Source organism: Sminthopsis crassicaudata, chromosome 1 (assembly GCF_048593235.1).
Source record: "Sminthopsis crassicaudata isolate SCR6 chromosome 1, ASM4859323v1, whole genome shotgun sequence".
Lineage (NCBI taxonomy): Eukaryota > Metazoa > Chordata > Mammalia > Dasyuromorphia > Dasyuridae > Sminthopsis > Sminthopsis crassicaudata.
This window is the reverse complement of record NC_133617.1, coordinates 538,794,197-538,815,158: the sequence shown is the minus strand read 5'-3', so window position 1 is coordinate 538,815,158 and position 20,962 is coordinate 538,794,197. Positions and strand designations below refer to the sequence as shown.

Here is a 20,962-nt window from a genome sequence, read left to right as displayed (position 1 = left end):
AACTTGCATTACGCGGGGAAAGAAGAGAGCTCCTTGCATGAAAACTTTGTTTGGAGGGATATTAAGGAACAAATCAAGAACTGAAAATGCCGAAACCAATTAATGTTCGTGTTACTACCACGGATGCTGAGTTGGAGTTTGCCATCCAGCCCAACACTACTGGAAAGCAATTCTTTGACCAGGTGGTTAAGACCATTGGCCTTCGGGAAGTGTGGTACTTTGGCCTCCAGTATGTGGATAATAAAGGATTTCCAACCTGGTTGAAGCTTGATAAAAAGGTTTCTGCTCAGGAAGTCAAAAAGGAGAGCCCCCTTCAGTTCAAATTCCGGGCCAAATTCTACCCAGAGGATGTACCTGAGGAGCTGATCCAGGACATAACCTTTGGCTTGGAGTGGATGCCCTTGGGCTGAATATTTACGAGAAAGATGATAAATTGACCCCAAAGATTGGCTTCCCTTGGAGTGAAATCAGAAACATCTCTTTCAATGACAAAAAGTTTGTTATTAAACCCATTGACAAGAAGGCATCTGACTTTGTGTTTTATGCACCTCGGCTTCGGATTAATAAGCGGATCCTTCAGCTTTGCATGGGGAACCATGAGCTGTACATGCGCCGTAGGAAGCCAGATACCATTGAGGTACAGCAGATGAAGGCCCAGGCACGGGAAGAGAAGCACCAGAAACAACTGGAGAGGCAGCAGTTGGAAACTGAAAAGAAGAGAAGAGAGATTGTTGAACGAGAGAAGGAGCAGATGTTGCGAGAGAAGGAGGAACTGATGCAGAGGCTTCAGGATTATGAACAAAAGACCAAGAAAGCAGAAAAGGAGCTCTCTGATCAGATCCAAAAGGCCATTCAGCTGGAAGAAGAGCGGAAGCGAGCCCAGGAAGAGGCTGAGCGCCTGGAGGCCGACCGAGTGGCTGCTCTTAGAGCCAAAGAAGAACTAGAAAGACAAGCTGTGGATCAGATAAAGAGCCAGGAGCAGCTGGCTGCTGAACTTGCTGAATACACCGCCAAGATTGCTCTTCTGGAAGAGGCGAGGAGGCGTAAGGAGGATGAGGTGGAAGAATGGCAGCTCAGGGCCAGAGAAGCCCAAGATGATCTTGTTAAGACCAAGGAAGAGCTTCACCAGGTGATGACTGCCCCGCCACCGCCGCCACCCCCTGTGTACGAGCCTGTGAATTACCACGTGCATGAGAACTTGCAGGATGAAGGCACCGAGTACAGCGGCTACAGCGCCGAGTTCTCCAGCGAGGGTATCATGGATGACCGCAATGAAGAGAAACGCATCACGGAGGCCGAGAAGAACGAGCGTGTGCAGAGACAGCTGCAGACATTGACAAGCGAGCTGTCCCAGGCCAGGGATGAGAATAAGAGAACCCATAACGACATTATCCACAACGAGAACATGAGGCAAGGACGGGACAAGTACAAGACTCTGAGGCAGATTCGACAGGGGAATACAAAGCAGAGAATTGATGAGTTCGAAGCTATGTAAAAATGCACTGTACAGCTAAGAGGCAGGACTGCGGGAAAAAGCAGATCCGAACTTTTCTGAGGGGACTCACTATATGACAAGTATAATGTGTCTTTTTTTTAGTATGCTATAAATCTAGAAACTCCCATATTCCAGGTTCTCTGATGGAGAGAAAATAATTATTCAGCATTATTATTCTGGGGGCTGGGAGGTGGGGGGATTGGAGGGACACCTAGAGCATTTCCCCCTTGTATATTAGTGCCAAAAAGGCCTGCAGCAGGATTGACTTGAGTAAGATTGAGCATCTCTAAAGCCTGATAAAGTGATAGACAGCACTTCATATTGGCATGTGTGATGCATCAAGATTGAGTGTAATTAAAGAAAATCACACTGTAGCCAGACAGTGCCATACTTTAATTCTCCCTCCTTCCCTCTTTCCTTTTCTTCTTCCCTCTCTCCCTCCCTCCCTTTCTTCCTCCCTCTCTCTGTCTCTCTGTGTCTCTTTCTCTCTCTCTGCATATTCAAAGAAATTAGCCTAAGAAGTGCCTGATTCACTTTCCAATCTATGCAAGATTGATCCATGTCTCTAAAGTGCTCATTTTGAAAAATTGGTCTTAAAAAAAAAATCTCCTTTTTTCTCCCTCCTTCCAGAAAGTGGTCTATTTCCGCCCCTTCAGGTAACTCGGTTTAGTTGGAAAAAACATTCCTGCAGTGATCCCTCAGAAGGAACAATATAGGAACACACTCTGATACCTTATTTTGCATGAAAGTTAGGTATACTTTTAATTTCTATACACCTAATGTGTTATACTCTGGCTTAATTAATGATCAGTTATAGAGAATAGTATTTATATATAAATGATAATGAATATGGGTTGTAACCTTAGTTTAAAAAAGGGAAAGTTTTGTTCTGTATATTTTGTTACCTTTTACAGAATAATAAAGGAATTAAATATGAAAAACAAAACCACTTAGACAAGGTACTTAATCTGATGTACTGTGATGACAGGAGACTGATTACTTGATGTAATCACATTTGTAAAATGATTTTTTTATTTGTGTTCTTGCATGTGATTCAGTATACATACATACATACGTATATATGTGTGTGTGAGTGTGTGTATATATACACATATATATATACACACACACATACACAAACAGCTCACTTTTTTCCTAACAGAGCTTCTAATTTTTTTAAAAGACAATGTTGATTAATAACAATTCAGACTCCATCCATGAAGGGACTGTTTAATTCTGCGAGTCATCTTTGTATTCTGACCAGGAAAATGTTGCTATGACCTACTTCCCTTCCCTGTCTCATCTTTGGAAAACCATTAGCATGTCAGCCGTGGTGTGCTCCCAGCCCTGCTTCCTCATCAACTCCCTCCTCTTTGTCTTTTTTAAGTTAAAACATCGTATGCCGACGTCTTCTGCACAGCATACACACAAAATAAAAGATCTTCAAGATGAAAAAAAAAAAAAAAAAAAAGAAAAGGTCTGTAATGAAGGGAAGGGGAAAAGGACCAGCACAGATGGAAAGAGACTAAAGCCTAGCTTACTGTGCCAATCGGGCTGGAGAGGTCTCTGGGGCTAGAAAAGCTACTGAGACAGAGAATTCAGTCATAGGCTGATAGCTCTACTCTGCTTGCAAGAAAGCAGACCAGTAGAGAAGTCAAGCCACTTTAAAAAAAAAAAAATGCCAGAAACTGCCTATAGCTATCCCAAACCGGAAGTGACACAGCACAAATTGTGGCACACCTTCTGCGTTCCAGAGCTTTTCCTTGGAGAAATTAAGAGCCTGCAAGGCAATGGGGGGGAAACAGCCCAGGGAAGCCTCTAATCCCACAATGGGGGGCTCGGCAGTGGAACTTCCACAGCAGCAAAACCCACAACAGTGACTGTGCTACCCAGGGTGGAGATACTTCCTGTCTGTGCGCCAGGGCTATTTGAGGATCAGCTGCTAATATCCCCAGTCCCACTGGGGGGCTTTGGCCTGCGTTTGTGATGTATTCAGTGTTCAGCCTCTAGCCTTAGGGCATTCACTAGGCTACAAAGTGTGGGGTCCTTCCCTGGGCACACCCACAGCCCGGCTCTGAACCATTTCTGGAGGAGGAGGATGGAACTCTCTCCCAGAGTCATACCTTTTCCACCCAGTTCACAAGATAGCTGCCTTTCATATCTCTGTTCTGTAAAGGAAACTGGGAAACCCTTAATCAGAAAGCAGACCCCACAAGTTATAAAAAATGAGTAAGAAATTGAAGAGATTGATTGACAGATTCTGTATAGAAAAAGAGCAGATCTCTAACCCTGAGAAGGCTAACAGCAGACAGTCTCCAAATAATACCCTGAAGGGAAATGTTAATTGGCCCCCATTATATAACTCTCTCCTAGAAGGGACTATTAAAGACCTGAAAAGAAAGTTAGAAGATACATGGGCAAAGGAAAGAAAAGCTATGTTAGAGAGTAACAACGTCCTGAAATTTGAATTGGAAAAGATAAAGAATTCACAGGAAATGTAGGGAAACAAAATTTGTGAATTGGAAAAGGTTTAAAAATCACAGGAAAGTAGGATTTATAAATTGGAAAAGAAAAAAACTCTCAAGAAAGTAGGAATTCTTCATTGAAAAAAGAAAATAACTCACTAAAAAAAAATACTGAAATGGAAAAAAAATTTGACTGAGCAAAATAATTCATTTAAAAACTCAATGGGACGTATACAAAAAGAACAAAAAATGTGAATGAAGAAAATAACTCATTGAAATTCAGGACTGAACAAATAGAAATGAATGATTCATTGAGACATCAAGAATCAGTCAAACAAAATCAAAAAAAAAAAAAAAAGAAAGAAAAGCTGGAGAACAACATCAAATATTTATTGGGAAAATCTATAGACCTGGAAAATAGATCTAGGAGAGATAATCTGAGGGTCATTGGACTTCTCGAAAATTATGATGAAAAAAAGAGCCTAGATTCTATTTTACAGGAAATCATCAAAGAGAAATGTCCAGAGATAATAGAAACAGAAGGGAAAATGGGCATTGAAAGAATTCATCGAACACCTTCTGGAAAAGACCCTTAAAAAAAAAAAAAAAAAAAAAAAAAACTCCACAGAATATTGTGGCTAAGCTGTAGAACTATCAAACTAAGGAAAAAATATTGAAAGCAACCAGGAAAAAGCAATTCAAATATCGAGGTGCCACAATAAGGGTTCACTCAAGACCTGGCTGCATCCACATTAAAGATTAGAAGAGCCTAGAATCTGATATTCTGAAAGGCAAAAGAACTTGGAATGCAGCCAAGAATAAAATACCCCGCTAAGTTTAGCATTTTCTTCCAATAAAGATGGACATTTAATGAAACACAGGAATTCCATTTGTTTCTAAGAAAAAAAAAAAACAAAAAAAAAACAGAAAACGAAAATTTTGATCTCCAACCACAAGACTCAAGAGAAGCAGAAAAATGTAAAAGGAACTCCTGAGAACTGTATTTCTGTTGTGGATATACAGAAAGTCCACATGTATAATTTGATTTTACTTATATAACATAAAAAAGGGGGAAGTAGAAAGAGAAATGTGATAGTTGTTAGGTTCTTACTAAGTGTTAATGAGATAATGAGATGATAAGTTCTTACTAAGTGCTAAGTCGATACTTGGCAATTTTCTAGTTCTGGCCTTTACTGGGAGTTTTACTTGTGAACTCCTGGGGAGGAGCTTGCATATTTAGGAGGAACAAGTTCATTGGTTGAAGTAATTTTTCCCAGAAGCCCTTGCATTATCCCATGCCCATTCTCTGGGAGGCACTCCAGAGATAGTCTCTGTTTTAGGTCAGAGTTGAGGCATCTCTCTGGAGGAAGAAGTCTCATCTCTAGACCAGAGAGGGATTGGCAGTTTCTGGAGACAACAGCATGTTACACTTTCTGTTTCTGATTATTTTTCTACCAATCCATTTTTCTGTTTGCTTCTGGTTAAAATCCTGTCAAACATTCAAGACAAAAATCCTTCAATTTTTCCCATCTCCTCCTCCACATCCAATCTGTTTGCAAGACCTGTTAATTTCAACTTTGTGATATTTCTTAAATATATCCAATTATTTCCTCTAATGGTGATCCAACAACTCATTTTTTCATGCTTGGATTATTTTAATAATCCTGCTGGTTATTTTACATGCCTCAAGTTTCTCCCTATTAAGTAATCAAAATTATTTTACTGAAGTGTATGTTTGACTATGTCATTCTCCTACTTGATAAACTCCAATGACTTCTTATTGTCTCCAGGATCAAATACAATTTATAATTCAAAGTCCTTCAAAAACTAAGCCAATTTTACCTTTCCATTCTACTTTTATGCTATTCTTGGTCAAATACTGGATGATCTAGTGATATTGGCTTCCTCATCGTTTCACAAATAAGACAATCTGTTGCTCAATTACAAGCATTTTCTCTGTCCTGTTCCCTCTTCATCTTCACTTACTGGCTTTCCTTGCTTTCTTTATATCACCACTGAAACCCCATTTTCTTGAGAAAGCCTTTCTCAACTCTTAATTTGTTCTCATTTATCCTGTATATGTGTGTCTACATATTTGATTTCTTATTGTCTCCACCATTAGATGGTGAACTCCTTTACCTCTTTTTGTATCCAGTGCTTTTATCATGCTGGGCACATAATGGGTATTTAATAAATGTTAATTGACTGAATTACCAGGTTTTGTAAACTATATATCATCCTGGACTCTGCACTTTCTGTCATTGTGCATAACAATCCATTCTGTTACCTATTTAACTTTCATAACATATTTGGTGTATGCTGCCTTTTCTCCTAAGATATTGTCTTATTCATTTTTTCATTATTTGTCCTTCATTCTCACAGGACCATGATTTCAGGAAGGAGATTACAACCCTTCATAATATGGAACCCTTCTACCTTTGCAATATTTTTTATATTTTTCTCAACTTCACATAATCCCTGATCCAATGCCACTGATGTCCTTACTTTTCCTTAAAAAAGACACTCCAGCATTGTTGGTGGAGTTGTGAAAGAATCCAACCATTCTGGAGAGCAATCTGGAATTATGCCCCAAAAGTTATCAAAATGTGCATACCCTTTGATCCAGCCATACTACTACTGGGCTTATACCCCAAGGAACTACTAGAGAAGGGAAAGGGTCCTGTATGTGCCAAAATGTTTGTGGCAGCCCTTTTCATAGTGGCTAGAAGCTGGAAGATGAATGGATGTCCATCAATTGGAGAATGGTTGGGTAAACTATGGTATATGAATGTTATGGAATATTATTGTTCTATAAGAAATGACCAACAGGAGAAATACAGAGACGCTTGGAGAGACTTACATCAACTGATGCTGAGTGAAACGAGCAGAACCAGAAGATCATTATACACTTCAACAATGATACTGTACGAGGATGTATGCTGATGGAAGTGGATTTCTTCAACATAGAGAAGAGCTAATCCAATTCCAATTGATTAATGATGGACAGAACAGCTACATCCAGAAAAGGAACACTGGGAAATGAATGTAAACTGTTATTTTTACCTTCTGAATCCAATTCTTCCTGTGCAACAAAAAATTCGGTTCTACACACATATATTGTATCTAAATTATACTGTAATATATTTAATATATATAAGACTGCTTGCCATCTGGGGGAGGGGGTTGGGGGAGGAAGGGAAAAAATCTGAATAGAAGTAAGTGCAAGGGATAATGTTGTAAAAAATTACCCATGCATATGTACTGTCAAAAATGTTATAATTATAAAATAAAATAAAAAATTAAAAAAAAAAGAAAAAAAAAAAAAGAAAGAAAAGATAAGTATCTCCAGGTATACATCACACATTAAAAAAAAAAAAAAAAAAAAGACACTCCATCTCCTAATTCCATGTATTTTCACTCTGTGCCCCAACTTGGAATGCTCTTTTCTTTTAACTTTTTTCTTCTGATTTCTCTGGTTTTCTTCAATTCCCAAATAAAATCCCAAATTCTACAATTCTACAACCTTTCAAATTTTCCTTAATACTAGTGTTTCCTCAGTCAATTTTCCTCAGTTTATCCCAATTTTATATCTTCAGTTTTAAATTTTATCTCCTTCATTATGAACTCTTGAAGAGCAAGACCTGTCTTTTGCCACATATTACTTAGCATACCCCTTGGCACATAGTAAATACCTAATAAATGCTTGTTAGCTGAGAGTCTACTACATAGTAAATGCTTAATAAATGCTCAATTGATTAATTGATTGATTGAAGAAGGATTTTGGTCTTGAATGTTTGACAGGATTTTAACCAGAAGCAAATAAAGTATTGGTAGAAAAATAGGGAGTATTTATAGAATGAAGAGAATCAGAAACAGAAAGTATAATGGGCTATTGTCTCCAGAAACTGCTGATTGCTCTCTGGTCTAGAGGAGAGACTTCTTCATCCAAAGAGCTGCCTCAACTCTGATCTAGAACAGAGACTCTCTACCTTTGGAGTGCCACCCTCTTTTATCCTCCCAGAGAATGGGCATGGGATAAGGCAAGGCTTCTGGGGAAAATTACTTCAACCAATGAACTTGCTCCTCCTAAGCATGCAAACTCCTTCCCAGGAATTCACAAGTAAAGGCCGGAACTAGAGACTTGTTAAGTACCAACTTAGCACTTAGTAAAAACCTAATATCTCATTATCTCATTAGCACTTAGTAAGAACCTAACAGATAGTATCAGAAAAAGGTAAAGGGGAGATAAAAAGAGGGAAACTACATCCCAGGAAGAGGCAAAGAAAATTTACCACATCTGGGGAATTTAGACACGGGGAGGAACATTGTGTGAATCTTACTCTCATTAGAATAGGCTCAAAGAGTTAATAATTGACATATTTATTTTTCAGAGAATTCTATCTCACCTCATTAAAAGGGGGGAGAGGAAAAGAGAAAAGGAATAGAGTAATAAGGGAAGAGTACAAGAAAGGAGAAGAGATTTGAAAGGAGGTGGGAGGAATACTAAAAAGGGAGGGCTGCATGACACAAGGGGAGCCCATAAGTTTAATACTGGGGAAGGGGTTCAGAGGGAAAATGGGGGAAAATGCATAATATGGGGATAATATGATGGCAGTAAATACAGGATTAGTAATTTTAACTGTAAATATGAATGCCATGAACTCTCCTATTAAGTGGACACAGCTAGCAGACTGGATCAATAGTCAGAACCCTACAATATGTTGCTTACAGGAAACACATTTAAAGCAGGGAGATACTTACAGAGTAAAGGTAAAATAAGGGAGCAGAATCTATTATGCTTCAAGTGAAGTAAAAAAAGCAGAGGAGGCCATCCTTATCTCAGATCAAGCAAAAGCAGAAATTGATCTAATAAATAGAGATAAGGAAGGAAACTATATCCTGCTAAGCCATATCAATACTAAACATATATGCACCAAGTGGTATAGCATCTAACTTCCTCAAGGAAAAGTTAAGAGAGTTGCAAGAATAAATAGACAGCAAAACTATAAGAGTGGGAGATTTCAACCTTGCACTCTCAGAACTAGGTAAATCGAACCAAAAAAACAAATAGGAAAGAAATTAAGGAGGTAAATAGAACATTAGAAAAATTAGGTATGATAGATCTTTGGAGAAAACTGAATGGTGATAGAAAGGAATATACTTTCTTCTCAGCAGTTCATGGAACCTATACAAAAATTGACTATATATTAGGGCATAAAGATCTCAAAATTAAATGCAAGAAGGTAAATGTTTTCTTCTCAGAACACAATGCAATAAAAACTACATTCAGTAAGAAATTAGGGGTAAATAGAACAAAAAGTAATCAGAAAATAAATAATCTCATCTTAAAGAATGATTGGGTGAAGCAGCAAATTATAGAAACTATTAATAATTTCACCCAAGATAATGACAGCGATAAGACATCATACCAAAATTTGTGTGTGGGACGCAGCAAAAGCGGTAATAAGGGGAAACTTTATATCTTTAGAAGCTTACTTGAATAAAATAGAGAAAGAGAAGATCAATGAATTGGGCCTGCAACTTAAAAAGCTAGAAAAAGACCAAATTAAAAACCCCCAACCAAATACTAAACTTAAAATTATAAAATTAAAAGGAGAAATCAATAATATGGAAAATAAGAAAAACTATTGAATTAATAAATAAAACTAAGAGTTGGTATTATGAAAAAGCCAATAAAATAGATAAACCTCTGGTAAATTTGATCAGAAAAAGGAAAAAGGAAAATCAGATTGTAAGTCTTAAAAATGAAAAGGGGGATCTTTCCACCAATAAAGAGGAAATTAGACCAATAATAAGGAGTTATTTTGCCCAACTCTATGCCAATAAATTTGATAACTTAAGTGAAATGGATGACTACCTCCAAAAATATAGGCTTCCTAGATTAATAGAGGAGGAGATAAATTGCTTAAATAGTGCCATTTCATAAAAAGAAATAGAACAAGCTATTAACCAACTCCCTAAGAAAAAATCCCCAGGACCAGATGGGTTTACCTGTGAATTCTACCAGACATTTAAAGAACAATTAGTCCCAATGTTCTATAAACTATTTGAAAAAATATGGAATGAAGGAGTCCTACCAAACTCCTTTTATGACATAGACATGGTATTGATACCTAAACCAGATAGATTAAAAACTGAGAAAGAAAACTATAGACCAATCTCCTTAATGAATATTGATGCTAAAATCTTAAATAAGATATTAGCAAAAAGACTGCAGAAAATCATCCCTAGCATAATACACTAAGATCAAGTAGGATTTATACCAGGAATGCAGGGATGGTTTAATATTAGAAAAACTATAAGTATAATTGACCATATTAATGATCAAATTAACAAAAACTATATAATCATCTCAATAGATGCAGAAAAAGCATTTGATAAAATACAATATCCATTCCTACTAAAAGCACTTGAGAGTATAGAAATAAATGGACTATTCCTTAAAATAGTCAGGAACATATATTTAATCCCATCAGTAAGCATAATATGTAATGGCGATAAACTGGAACCTTTCCCAGTAAGATCAGGAGTGAAACAAGTTTGCCCACTATCACCATTACTATTCAATATTGTATTAGAAATGCTAGCCTTGGCAATAAGAGTTAAGAAAGATATTAAAAGAATAATGATAATGAGGAAATCAAACTGTCTCTCTTTGCAGATGATATGATGGTATACTTAGAGAACCCCAGAGAGTCTAATAAAAAGTTATTAGAAATAATTCACAACTTTAGCAAAGTTGCTGAATACAAAATAAATCCACATAAATCCTGAGCATTATCATACATCACCAACAAAATGCAACAGCAAGAGATACAAAGAGAAATTCCATTCAAAATAAAACTCAATAGTAAAAAATATTTGGGAATCCATCTACCAAAGAAAAGTCAGGAATTATATGAGCAAAATTACAAGGCACTTGCCACAAAAATAAAGTCAGATTTAAAGAATTGGAAAGATATGAAGTGCTCTTGGATAGGCCAAGTGAATATAATAAAGATGACAGTACTCCCTAAAATAATCTATGTATTTAGCTATACCAGACTTCCAAGTAACTATTTTAATGACCTAATAAAAATAACAACAAAATTCATATGGAAGAAAAAAAGGTCAAGAATTTCAAGGGAATTAATGAAAAAAAAAATCAAATGAAGGTGGCCTAACTCTACCTGATCTAAAGCTATATTATAAAGCAGCAGTCACTAAAACCATTTGGTATCTTTGCTAAGAAATAGACTAGTTGATCAGTGAAATAGATCCAGTTCAGAGGACAAGATAGTGAATAAAAATAGCAATCTAGTGTTTGACAAACCGAAAAATCCCAACATTAGGGATAACAATTCATTATTTCAAAAAAAACTGTTGGGAAAACTGGAAATTAGTATGGCAGAAATTAGATATGGATGCACACTTAACATCATATACCAAGATAAGATCAAGATGGGTCCATGATTTAGGCATAAAGAATGAGATCATAAATAGATTAGAGGAACATAGGATAGTTTACCTCTCAGACTTGTGGAGGAGGAAGGAATTTATGACCAAAGGTTAACTAGATATCATTATTGATCACAAAATAGAAAAGTTTGATTACATCAAATTAAGAAGCTTTTGTACAAACAAAACTAATGCAAACAAGATTAGAAGGGAAGTAACAAATTGGGAAAATATTTTTACAGTTAAAGGTTCTGATAAAGGCCTCTTTTCCAAAATATATTGAGAACTGAGTCTAATTTATAAGAAATCAAAACATTCTTCAATTGATAAATGGTCAAAGGATATGAACATTCAATTCTCAGATGATGAAATTGAAATTATATCCACTCATATGAAAGTGTTCCAAATCACTACTGATCAGAGAAATGCAAATTAAGACAACTCTGAGATACTACTGCACTCCTGTCAGATTGCTTAAGATGACAGGAACAAAAGATGATGAATGTTGGAGGGGATGTGGGAAAAATGGGACACCAATACAATTTTGGTGGAGTTGTAAGAGAATCCAACCATTCTGGAGAGCAATTTGGAACTATGCCCAAAAAGTTATCAAAATGTTCATACCCTTTGATCCAGCAGTGCTACTCCTGGGCTTATATCCCAAAGAAACATTAAAGAAGGGAAAGGGACCTGTGTGTGCCAAAATGTTTGTGGCAGCTCTTTTTGTAGTGGCTAGAAACTAGAAAATCAATGGAAGGTCAATTGGAGAATGGTTGTGTAAATTATGGGATATGAATGTTATGGAATATAACACATTAAATATGTATGGGATTGCCTGTCATCTAGGGAAGGGAGAAAACGGAGGGAGGGGAAAATTTGGAAAAATTAATACAAGGGATGATTTTGAAAAAAATTACCCATGCATATGTACTGTCAAAAAATTATAATTATAAAATTAATTTTAAAAAAAAGAAAAAGAAAAAAACAATGAAAAACACAATATATGCAACGGAAAAAAATGAAAATTGGCAAACTGGAATATAAGACATTGACATAAAAATATAAACTACTAGAGAAAGAATTCTTTATTGGACCTTTTTTTGGGGTGGTAAAATCAGGAAGTAGTTCAGCAGATATTAGCTTAAATGAAAATTGAAGACCTTCTTTCTGGATAGTTGTATTTTTTTCTTTTGACATGGGATCTTTGGATTTTTTTTAAATGAAACTCTTGGGACTTTTCCTTGGACTTTCTTCAGGAGATGAATAATATTTCTTTTTTTCTAATCTATACTTTATTCTCTGATCCTAATAGATCGGAATAGTTTTTTTTTTTTTCCCCAAAATATCTTTTCCAGTAAGTTTGAAGAGAATACAATAATTCTTTTTCAATTTTCAGAAAATTCAGTGATTCTTGAATTGTTTCTCTATAGCTTGAGATCATTGAATTTTTATATCAGATGTATTTCTTCACTTTTTTTCAGTCTTGCATTTCTTTTGTTTCTTTTAATTTTATAGAGTTGCTCTTCTGTTTGGTCTATTGTAGTTTTGAAAGAGGCCATTTCTTTAGTACAGATTGCCACTTTCTCTTCTATAATGCTTATTTTTCTCCCAATTCTATCTATATGGGAATTTGCTTCCTTTTATTTCTTGATTTATTTCTTTCAATTCTTCCATGAACTTCATTTTTATTAGAGTTCCTGCTTGATTTGGGAGATACTTTAATTTTTATTTATTTAGTTAAAAGTATCCCCAAAAGGAGATAATCTCTGTTTTTTTAACCCTTTGCTGATAGTTTTCATTTGTTATGTTATTTTTCAGTTATTTCAGTTATTATTCTATTATTTAGTATTCAGTTATTTTATTCAGCTATTCAATTATTATTCAGTTCATTTATTCAGTTTTTTTTCAATTTTTTGTGATCTCAATCACATTTTTTTTGGCAAAAAATATTGGAGGGGCTTGTCATCTTTTCTAGCTCAATTTACACAAAAGGAAACATGTTTTAAGTAACTTGCCTGCAGTCACAGAATTTGAGGCAAGCTTTGAACTTAGGAAATTGAGTCTTTCTGATTCCAGGTTTTTTAATGTGATTCTTGCTCTCTTATTATTCACTGTTACCAAAAAAAGTTACTAAAATGGTACCTTGTACCTGGGTCAGATTATTTTCCTTATTGCTTTTTTGGAGTGGGCCTATTTGCCCTGCTTGGTCTGGTAATTGGTATTCTGGGATTTTTATTTGATTAACAATTTCCTGGGATGAACCTTCTTGGATAACTGAGGTTCAATATGCTATGTCCTCAGAGGTTTTCCTATAATCTCAATAGAAAAATGTGTTCTTAGGACTTATCCTAGGATTGTGTATTGTGGACAACCAGCTGGTCAACTGGTCAAAGCCAAAATAGTAACTTCTTATTTCTTCTCCCTAATACTTTCAAAATCACCAGTTTTAGATTTTCTCATCATCTTGGGGCTTTGTTCAGAAAAAAAATTGTGTTCTTATTGCCTACAAACAAACAAACTCAAAAAACTTTTCATCTATATATGCCTTAACTCTGTATATCCTGCTGTTTATTTTGTTAAATAATTCCATTATTTATGGCTTGTAGGCTTCCAGCTAATTTTCTGGAGTTTTATAACAGAAGACATAATTCTTTATGGTTTATCTCATTTTACATTTTAAAAAGTTCCTGCATTATATTTCTTTTTCACCTCTCAGGGTGATTCATTCCGTATAACCAATGATATATTTTCAAGAAAAAAATATGAGAAAAAAATCAGTAAAACTGGGATGAGTGACTTCACTCTTATTTTGAACCATGCAAATTATTTGTAAGGTTACAATATTCACTTTAAATTCGTGCACATGTGTATCTGTGCATGTATGTGTATATGTCATTGTTCTTTATATTTACATCATTGTGTTCAAAATGCACATCACTTGCTTGGTGCTGCTTAGTTCTCTGTGCATCAATTCACATAAATATTTCCATGCTTTTTCAAGTGTAATTTATGCTTTTCAACTTTCTTATCAATTTTTTTAAACAAATAAAGGAATTATTTCTTAAGTAATTTATGTTTTGGTACTTATTGAGTACTGGGTTATTGAGAATTATTTATGATTATTCTTTGTTTAGTCAATTTTCATCATTTACTTATTTATTTTTAACAACTACTAAATATTCTTTCTAATTTTGCTATAATATAGTTTGTGTTCTGAATATACAATTCAATCAGATCAATACTTCTTTTGATTATTGCCCTAAATGTAGGCTCTGGAATTCCCTAAGCTGGAACTCTAAGCCTCCTCCCTTCTTAAACTCCAAACAAGGGGCAAAATACTTGTACTGAAGAAAGAGGCAGGGAGCTCCATTATAATTATATGAGTAGTTTAATGACCATAATGGGTTATTTACATAGAGGCTATCTGGGGCTCTCTGCCAAAGAATTCATTGGATCTCAGATCTAATACAGTTTTAGGTAGCACCAAGACTATTCAGTGGATTTCCAAAAGTTCCTTAGTAATTATATGACTTAAAGAAAGGGAGAAGTGGCTTCAAAACATCAATATACACATGTCATTAGAGATTTGCATTTCACTTAGCAAGCAGTTCAAATTTTGAGTTTGGGTCCCAGAGAGTGGGCATCATTCTAACACTCTTGGATGAGTGCCTAGACATTCAAGATCATGTGGTGGACATAATGAAACTTGTGTTCTGGTCACTGTGTCCTTCTTACACCTTCCTATAGTTTGTATCTGGTTACCATTTCCTTGCTATGGCTTTTAATTCATTAGGAACTTCACAAGGTTATATGCTGTTCAGTTTGAATAAATTCCCCTCACACACACACACATACACAAGTATATTAGACACAGTGACTGAAAATAGTTTCCACCCTTAGAGAATGGCTTTCAACCCAGCATAACTTTCCTAATAATATGACTTTCATCCCTATTGGGATGACACATTAGATATTTAGATGTATTATTATTAATTATCAAGTTACATAATGTATCCTTCTAAATAATTTAATTGAAATGTATCATAAGAATTATAAATTAATTTTATTATTTCTCTTCTATTCTAATGCCATAGCCCAGCCATAAATGCTAAATATTCTTTCATTTTATTAAGCTGTTCATTATTTTTTTAAGGAGCACTTTGTCATTGAAACTTGTACATGTCTAGTTATTTGGAATGAAATGTCTGTTTTAGAACTAAAAATTATTAGAATTAATTGTTTAGTTTCTAGTAAATTTTTAACCTATGCTTCTAAGACTCTTTGTTGCATGTAACTTTTACTGTAAAGTGGTCTGAACAGGTCATTTTCTATTTACATTTTTCTTTGTTTTTGAAGTTTCATGACTTAATACAAAGTAATTTTTTTTGTGAAGATTCCACATACTCCTCAGAAATAACTCCTTAATGTTACCATTCAGTTTTCTAGAGAAATCTCTTATATATAGCTTTATGAAAATTGTATTTATCTCTTTAACATCTTTTTCATTATTTCATGCTAATTTCATTATTATTTCATGTTAATATTTCATTTATTTCATGATTTATGTTAAGCTGAAAGGGTTAACTTGAAGTCTCCCAATATGGTTTTCTATTTCTTTCAGTAAAATTTAAGTTTATTGCCTTCAAAATACCATTTGGTGACTTTGTTTTATTGTTGATTGGCTCCTCATGGTGTCATTAGCTTCCATTTGACCAATTATAATTTTTAAAGCGTTATTTTTTTTTACTTGAGGTTTCATAATTATTTTATCATTTAGCTAATTCAGATTTTAAAGTGTTATTTCCTTAGTATTTTTGTGCTTTTAATTTCTTTTACTAAGCTATAATTTTCTTTTCATAAAATTTTTGAGATTTCTAGGGATAAGCTAATATGATAGAATACAAGACATTAGAGACAGAGATAATATATAATAGAGAATAATAACAAAGAACCTGACCTTGAAAATCCATCAGGGTGACAAGGAAGTTTAAGACACAAACTCAGAATAAGGCAATGATATCTAAACATCTACAAGCAAAGCCTTAAATTAAAAAAAATGAAATGTAAACAAGCCTAATAAATATTACAAGGAGATAGAAAAATGTTTTTAAAATGAAATAAGAAGCATAAAAGAAAAAATTGAGCAAAAACTTTGAACAAGAGAAGAAAATTATGTAAAGACTTGGTAAAACATGCCCCCAAATACTGAAGAAAATACCTTAAAACAATATTGGTCAAATGGAGAAAAGAGGTACAATATATTATTGAAGAAAATGATTCCTTAAAAATTAGAATTGGACAAAAGGAAGATGTCAATTCCATGAGACATCTAGAAAAAAAGTAAACAAAGTCAAAAGATGCAAAAAGAAAAAAACAGCAAAAACAACAACACTAAAACAAAATGTGAAATATCTTATTAGAAAAAGCAAATCTGGGAAATAAGTTAGGGGAGATAATTTAAGATTTATTGGGCTACCTGAAAGTCATGATCAATAAAAGATATAGATATCATATTTCAAGAAATTAAAAAGGAAGCAATGCTCCAATTTATTAGATACAGAAGGTCAAAGGGAAATTGAAAGAATCCACTCAGCATTTCCTGAAAGAGATACCAAAATAAAAACTAAGCAGAGCATTATGCACAAATTCCAGAGCTATCAGATTAAGGAGAAAAATATTCCAAACAACTAGAAAGAACTAATATATTGTGGAGCCGCAGTTAAGATCACACAAGTTTTAACAGTTAAAGAAGTGATGGACTTTGAATAACATTCCAGAAAGAAAAAGAGCTGGGATTACAACTAAAACCAATGTACATTAAAAAAAAAAAAAAAAAAAAAAAAAAAAAACTGCAATTCTTCATAGGAAAAAAAGTAATATTCAAAGAAATGGAGAACTTGCAAAATTTCTGCAATTCCAGCACAGGCCCCACTAACACAACTCCAACCTCCAAAAAAACTAAAAATTGAGCTCAGGCTATGAACTTTAACCTTTTTTCCTCCCTAAAAATGACAAGTATTCTTTACTCAGCTTACTTTAAGGATTTATTTTTTTGTTATTGGAACCATTAAATTGAATCATTATAAATTTTAGACGTCGCACCATAGTAGTATGTTTATGTATGTATATATGTGCGTGTGTTTGTGAGTGTGTGTGTTTACTTTTTTGTAAGCAATTATTAGATTTCCTTTATTGGCACTGTATCCTGTCCAAAATAGATCACATTATCAAAACCCATTAACAAATTAAATAAATTCACAAGCAAACACTATTTAAAATGAACAGAAAGACAAGTAAATAAAAAAAAAAAACAAAGAAAACAAATATATGAATGAATGAATGAATGAATGAATGTATGGATAGGCAAATGGCTAGTAAGGGAAATATTAATAAGGTATAATCATATGTGCAAATGTGTAATTAAAGGAAAACTAATTATCAAAGAAATAATGAGAATCCTTATCCTTCTCAGACTCAGAGGAATTGAAACTAGATTTAGAAAAATGAATTATATCACCAGCATATTGAGCTTGATAAATTATTTTTGTATTTAATCAACTCTCCTGGTTATATTATTTCTCATCATACACAGCCAATGTGGCAACAGAAGAATAGGAAAGCTTGATAATGTAACAAATTCTAATAGAACTTTTTTTAGAAGACTGTTTTAAGTCAGCTGACTTGACTGATTTGACTATTTTAAGTCAACTTTGTGAAATCAAATTAGTAATTTTTCAGATAGATGTAAATGACCAATACAAAGGCTTAATATGTTAGGATAAAAATTCATTATTTGGTAAAATTTATTTGAAAAACTATAAAACAATATAACAGAAATATAGCATAGACCAATATCTTACATTTATCAGGATAAGGTCAAAATGGATATATGGTTTAAATATAAAGAGAAATATTACAAGAAAATTCAAAGTACATGGAGAATATTATTTGTCAGACTTAGAGATAGAAAAGCAATATATTAATAATAAATATGAATAAGAACAGAGGTGTAAAGTATATACATTGGATTATACTTAATTAAAAAACTTTTGTACAGATAAAAATATGGACAAAAATTAGAAAATGGGGGAAAAATCAGAAAGCAGAAAATGGAGAAAATAATGTAGTTTCTTAGATAAAAGTATCTATGTCAAACATGAAAAAACATCTTCATAAAATATATCAGCATATGTCATTCTTCAATTGATAAATACCAATTGTAAAATACTTTGTGGTTTTTAAAAATCAATTTGGCTCAGTTCCCTATAAATTTGAGAAGTGAGTCTTTGTCATAGAAACTTTCCAGAGAAACAATTCTCTTCCCTCCCTCTAGTTTTTTTTTTTTTTTTTTTTTTCCTTCAAATTTTGGTTACATTAGTTTTGTTTGTGCAAAGTACTTCAAATTTAAGGACAACAAAATCAACCATCTCACTTCCCATGACCCTCTTTATCTCTTGTTTGGTCCTGAACTCTTTAAGTTTATCAAATGCTACATTATTATAGTAATTTGCTATTCTCTATTTTGTGCAATATTTATTCCACTGATTCATCATTGTGTTTCTTAGAAAGTACCAAATTGTTTTCAAGATTATCACTTTGTTATATATTTTGATACAAGAAATTACTGGGGCATAATCCTTTATATTTTAAAAAATGGATTCTGATATTTTTGATCTTTTGCTTTTCTATATAAACATCATTCTAATTTTTTCTACCTTTACAAAATAATTCTTTCACAGTTTGGTAGAATGGCACCAAATAAATAAAATGTCTTATGGAGAATTGTAATTTTTACTACATTACTCACCCTAGCCATGAGCAAATACAGATTACTTTTAAGGTTTTGTTTTTTCTTCTCTACTATTAGATTATTAACCCCTAGCACTTGTATTTCCAAACAATTATCCTTTTTTTTTTTCTTTAGTGAGACTTGTCCCCATCAATTTACATTTTCTATTTTGTCTGTTATTTCTATGGTGAAGACTATTAACTTTGCATGTTTGTTATCACAATTCTTTTTTTTTTTTCTTTTAAGTCATTCAAAATGTCTTGCTATTGTTCTATGCTCTCTTGGGAATTTTTTTTCAAATTATATCAAATGATGATTCATTTTCTTTTGTCTTATAATATTTAACTCTGAATGTTTGGAATCTTTTACCTCATATAGACAAAACAGTCCCATATCTTATTCATATCTTCCCTTTTATTGTTTATCTGCTTATATCCAAGGGAATTTTTTTTACTGTATTTTTTCCCTCTGAAATCTATAATAATTTTAGTCTTTTTAAAGATGTTATTATTATTCGCTTTCTCCAACTTTAGTTGTAGCATGAGAGGGAGGGGCACTAGATATCACATTTGTCTCAGAATTCTTCATTGTAGGCAATTCACAGTTTACTGGCCTTGATCTTTTCCCCATGTCATTTCAGGGGAGATGGGTAGAATTGGCTCCATCTGAATATTGCACTCTTTTCTTCAGACTTAGTGGAGCTATTCAACTATTCACATGTTCTTTCCTGTTCCAAGTTCTTCTGTTCATAGTTCTTGGTTGAGTTGTGTTGCAATATAAAGAGCTAATTTAGTCATGTGGCTTCCTGAGCAGATCATCTGATATGTCAGAGGAGAAGATGTAGTCAGTTTGTTTCAGTTCTCCTCTATGAGAATGATAAGCAGGGTGCTTGAAATTCCTGAGTGAGCACATGAAGGGCTACTAAGTGACTTGCTCTACTATTAGTTTATTAAAGAGTTAGCTTGTTTGAATTCTTGATGTCCTGGGCCATTGACATGAGTAATATTGTTTTAAGCCTGGTGTATAATTCTTATTTTTGAAAGGCTTGAATAATCATAAAGATTGGAGAAAGTAAATACTGTTCCATTGTGGTAGTCAAATGACCTGGAAATCTGTATCATTGTTTCAGTTGTTATTGGTATTGCTGTTGTTACATTGTCATAGTCATTCTAATTCACTTCACATCCTTTCCTTCTGTATAATTTTTATTCATTGTTTCTTATATCTTACCATAGCTTACATAAATCACAACTTGTTTAATCATTCCTTAATTGAAGTACATCATTATTATTTCCAGTTCTTTTCGATGAAATAAAGTTCATAAATTTATTTTGATTACTATATTTTATGATTATTAGGACTGACTCTCCTGTTTATTATGAACCTGGCTCCAATATCAAGTTTTCATATTTAATATTGAAAATAGTAATAGTAAAGCCTTTTATTTACATAGCTTTTAAACTTATAGTTTATAACAGATTCCATTCTTGAGAACCATTTAAGGTAAATATTAAAAATGTTGTCATCCTCATGTTGTACAAAAGACGCCAAATTATAAAGTTGTCCATGATTACTAGGATCTAGCTAGTAAGTGGGAATGTATTGTTTGTACCCCATGCAGGGATATTTCCTTATTGTGTTTATTTTCACTTTAAATTATCAATGATTTAATTTTGGATTCTTGGTTTTAATTACTTACAATGTAAATCATTATTTTGTGCAATTAAAAAGGCTTATATTCCTTTCGATTTGGTG

At 33.6% G+C, this 20,962-nt stretch overlaps 1 pseudogene; it reads left to right on the top strand.

Moving 5' to 3' along the window:
- Nucleotides 1-383: 383 nt before the first annotated feature.
- LOC141550849 (ezrin pseudogene) lies at nucleotides 384-2,971 on the top strand (annotated as a pseudogene).
- The last annotated feature ends 17,991 nt before the right edge of the window (nucleotides 2,972-20,962 follow it).